A 4,998-nucleotide genomic window follows, 5' to 3' on the forward strand; every position below is an offset into this window, starting at 1 on the left:
AAAAAAAAAAAAAAAAAAAAAAGAAACCCCGTCTCTACTAAAAATTAATTAGCCGGGCCTGGTGGTGCATGCCTGTAATCCCAGCTACTCAGGAGGCTGAGGCAGGAGAATCTCTTGAACACGGAAGGCAGAGGTTGTGGTGAGCTGAGATCATGCCATTGGACTCCAGCCTGCACAAAAAGAGCAAAACTCTGCCTCAAAAACAACAACAAAAAAAACCACCACAATAATTGTTGAAAATAACAATCATTGAGGAAATTGGAACCCTCATACATTGCTGGTGAGAATGCAAAATCATTCAGCCACTATGGAAAACAGTTTGGCAGTTCCTCAAAAAGTTAAACATAGAATTACCATATGACCCAGGAATTCCACTCCTAGATATATGTCTGCTATAATTTGAATGCTCACCGCAACCTCTGCCTCCCGTGTCCAAGCGATTCTCCTGCCTCAGCCTCCTGAGTAGCTGGGATTACAGGCATGTGCCACCATGCCTGGCTAATTAATTTTTAGTTGAGATGGGGTTTCTCCATGTTGGTCAGGCTGTTCTTGAACTCCCGACCTCAGGTGATCTGCTCGCCTCAGCCTCCCAAAGTGGTGGGATTGCAGGCGTGAGCCATGGCGCCCGGCCCACTGAATGTCTGTCCCCTCCAAATCTCATGATGAAATTTGATCTCCAGTGTTCCAGGTGGGCCTACTGGGAGGTATTTGAGTCATGGGACTAGATCCCTCATGAATAGATTAATGCCCTCTGTGGGGGACAGGTGTGAGTGAGTTCTCATTCTATTACTTTCAGAGAGAGCTGGTTATTAAAAAGAGCCTGGCACACCCCCACCGTACCGCCCCATGCCCCTTGCCTCATCTCTTGTCATGTGATCTCTGCAGAAGCAGCCTGAGGCCCTCCCCAGAAGCTGGGGAGATGCCGATTTCCTGCTTCTTGTATAACCTGCACAACCGTGAGCCAAATAAACCTCTTTTCTTTATAAATTACCCAGCCTCAGGTATTCCTTTATAGCAATGCAAAATAGACTAAGACAATATCCAAAATAATTGAAAATAGGTACTCAAGCAAGTACATGCATGTTCATAGCAGCACTTTTCACATTAGGCAAAAGGTGGAAACAGTCCAAATGTCCATCAGACAAATAATGCATAAACAAATTGTGTATACATGCAATGAATGTAATTCAGCCATAGAAAGAAACAAAAAACTGATATATGCTACAATGTGAATGAATCTTGAAAGAAGCCAAATGCAAAAGGTCACATACTATTCCATTTATATGAAATATCCAGAATAGATACCTCTATAGAGACAGAACACAGATTGGTGGTTACCAGATGCAGCAGGCAGAGGAGAATTAGAATAACTGCTTAATGGGGGTGGGGTTTCCTGTCAGGGTGATGAAATGAGTCAGAACTAGGTAGACGTAGTGGTTGTATCACATTGTGAATGTACTAAATGCCACCGAATAGTCCACTTTAAAATGGTTAATTTGGCCAGGCACAGTGGCTCACGCCTGTAATACCAACCCTTTGGGAGGCTGAGGTGGGTGGATCACTTGAGCCCAGGAGTTCAAGACCAGCCTGGGCACCACAGGGAAACCTCCAGCTCAAAAAAGAAGAGGGAAAAAAAAAAGGGTAGTGAGACTGTAAAGCAGTTTCTTCCTCTTCTTTCCTTTCTTTCCTTCCTTACGTACCAGTGGCTCTCAAATCATCCAGGGGAGCTTCAATGCAAACTTTTTCTTTTCTTTATGAGAAGGAGTCTCATTCTGTCACCCTGGCTGGAGTGTGGTGGTACAGATCTCAGCTCACTGCAAACTCTGCCCCCAGGGTTCAAGCAATTCTCCTGCCTCAGCCTCCCAAGTAGCTGGGATTAATGATGTGCACCACCATGCCTGGCAAATTTTTAAAAAATATTTTTGGCAGACGTGGGATTTCACCATGTTGGCCAGGCTGGTCTTGAACTCCTGACCTGAAGTGATCCACCCGCCTCAGCCTCCCAAAGTGCTAGGATTACAGGCGTGAACACCACCATGCAAACTTTTTGACCCTAACATAGGCCTAAAAAGTCATCTTTCAGAGTGAGGCATGAGAATCTGCGTTTTATAAGCAGGTCATTTGAAAAATACTGCTATGATATCACCATACTAGTTCCGAACATCCAATTGGTGTTAGTTTAATAGGCTAAAAGCCATGACTCAGCAGGGGGCAGCAAAGCTTAATAGTACTAGCCAATTCATTTATTCTCTCAATATGTGTCAGGCCTTAAACGAAGTCCTAGGGATACAAGATGCATAAATCCATGCATGGTCTCTTCTCTGGTGGAGCTTAAAGACTTCTGGGGAAGACAGGCGTTAACCAAAGATTCACAAATGTAAAATTACAACTGGGATGTGTGAGATGAAGGAAAGGCACATGATATACTAAAAGCATATGTTAAGGGGACTTAACTTAGTCTAGGGGGTTATGTCACACAAGGAAAATGACATTTGAAGTAAGATTTTAAAGATAAGAAGAGTTAATTAGGTTACATCAGATGGAAAGATGGTGGAAGGAATAAGGGAGGCAGAACTTTCTGGACAAATAGAACATAATAGCCGAAGTCCTGTGGTGATAAGACAAGAACAGTGTTTGTGGGGCCAGATGAAGCATGTCTGAGTCCTGGGAAGTAAGTAAGGAGCAGTCCTTGAGAGGCTTTGAAAGTCAGGTTTCAAGGGATTAGTTTATATTTTAAGAACAATGGGATTCCATTGTGGAATTTTAAGTTGAACTTGGACAACATTGTCAATTTTGCATTTTGAAAAGGTTTCTGTGAAAAAAAGATTGAGGGCAGCAACCCTAGAAGCTGGGCTATTATTCGTATTTTATAGATAAGGAAATGAGCTGTAAGAAACATAACTTCCTCAAGGTAATGCAGCTGGTAAGTGGTGAAGCCAGCTTTCAAACACTGGTCTCCTGACTTCGTTTATTTTATTTAATTTTATATTGTATCTTACTTTAAAATTTTATTTTTCTTTCTCAGAAATCCTTGCTTTGATCTGCCTGACTTCAGAGTGTAAACTCTTAAATACACAGTCTGCTGCCTCTCCAGATCAAGGTAATAAACTAACAAAATAGAGTTAGTAAAAATGATTTTTAAAAAGTATAAACAGAAAGACTCATCTCTGACTCATCCCATCTTTGCTTTGGTCATGACTCCTCCTCAGAAAATGAGAACGAGAAGGGTAGCCCAGGGTAGTGCAGTTCCCTTACTTGACCTAAGCTTCACTTTCCTCATCTGTAAAGCAGTAATAATACTCTAATAGCCTGCATAGAATGCCCTCTGTATCCATCGGTTCTGCATTCGTGAATTCAACCAACTGGGACAGAAAATAGTGGGAAAAAATGCATCTGTACTGAACATGCTCAGTATGCTATTTTTTTAAGCAATAAACTATAATGACTATTTACATAGCATTTACATTGTGCTAGGTATTATAAGTAATCTAGAGATTATTTAAAGTAGATGAGAGGATGTGTGTAGGTTATTTGCAAATACTATGCCACTTTACATTAGTGACTTGAGCATCTGCAGATTTTGGTATCTGTGGAGGCTGGTGGGGGTGGGTGTGTGTCCTAGAACCAGTCCCCCATGGATACTGAGGGACAACTGTACTTCACTGGATTGTTTGAGGATTAAATTACAAAAAGAATGCTAAATGCTTAGTATACTATCAGGCATAATATATACTATAGTTAGAACTCAACAAATGTGGACTATTATTATTATTATAATGATTACTTATTTTTTCCTTTATATCTGTCCATCCACCATCACAGAAATCAATGGCATCACATCACCTAACTCTCAAGCAAGAAACCAAAATTATCATAGTTACAGTCCTTTGCTTTTATTTTTTCTTCTTCTTTTTTTCAGGTCAACTGTGAGCAGGAACTTTTGCTTGTTTAGACAATCAACTTGTTGTTAAACTACAGCACCAAATTTTGAGTGTCTCGCAAATTAGCCTCCCTTTCTTCCTACAATAACATCCTTACTTTGGGACTAGGTCATATGTGACCTTAGTTATTGCATGGACTTTGTATGATAAATAGTAGACTAAATTCTTAAGTGAAATGGCTAGAATTACAAAGCTTTCCTTGAATGTTATCAAATAACATAATGGTCTACCATCCTTGACATACAAAAATGATAAGCTGTCAGCACGGTATAAATTTTGAGTTGTTTATGGAAGAAGATGTGATGTAATTTTAGTGCTCTGTAGTATTGAATGCTTTATACATATGGGATGCATTATCAAAGCAACTAGCCAGTTATGGAGGCAGCAAACATGGACACAACAACATTTTCATTAAAAAAAAGGCCGGGCGCGGTGGCTCAAGCCTGTAATCCCAGCACTTTGGGAGGCCGAGACCGCGGCGTGACTCCACACAGTCCAGCGACGATTGCAGACCTCCCCGGGGCTACACACCGGTGAACCACCCCCGTCGTCTACTAAAAAACTACAAAAAACTACGCCGCGGCTGACCGGTGCGGGTGCCCTACGTAAGTCCCAGCTACTCCGGGTAGCTGAGCGCAGGAGACGTGCCGCGTGAACCTGGAGCGGCAGAGCCTTCGCAGCTGGAGCTGAGATGCCGGCCCTGCACTCCAGCCTGGGCGAGCAGAGCCAGGACTCCGTCTCAAAAAAAAAAAAAACAAAAAAAAAAGTTGGCCTCAAACCCATAAGCCATGAATCCCCAAGTTATCTGTGTGCATGATTTTCCTGGCTGTTCTCCAGGTCCTATTCCAATTTCTTACTACATTTTTATTATGGGCACATTCCCAACACACACACTTGGTCTTCTGCCTTATCCATTGCTAATTTCTTCATTGCCTCCTTTTAATCAACCACCTCTTTTCTCTTTATTACTTAGCCTTTCTTGCCTTCACAACTTACTTATTACAAACTAGCATATAAAAGCCTAGGCAGACCAGGCACGGTGACTCACATCTGTAAT

At 41.8% G+C, this 4,998-nt stretch overlaps 1 long non-coding RNA gene across 3 annotated transcripts in view; it reads left to right on the forward strand.

The window, feature by feature from the left end:
- The window catches only part of LOC108534981 (uncharacterized), a 16,662-nt gene extending 12,334 nt beyond the window's left edge, over window positions 1–4,328 (forward strand). For all 3 annotated transcript variants that reach the window (XR_001887086.1, XR_001887093.1, XR_001887088.1), the window contains 2 exons: window positions 3,026–3,100; window positions 3,920–4,328. This is a non-coding gene — a long non-coding RNA (uncharacterized LOC108534981). The remainder of the gene's footprint in view (window positions 1–3,025; window positions 3,101–3,919) is intronic.
- The last annotated feature ends 670 nt before the right edge of the window (window positions 4,329–4,998 follow it).

Source organism: Rhinopithecus bieti, unplaced genomic scaffold, assembly GCF_001698545.2.
Source record: "Rhinopithecus bieti isolate Rb0 unplaced genomic scaffold, ASM169854v2 scaffold_425, whole genome shotgun sequence".
Taxonomy (NCBI): Eukaryota; Metazoa; Chordata; class Mammalia; order Primates; family Cercopithecidae; genus Rhinopithecus; species Rhinopithecus bieti.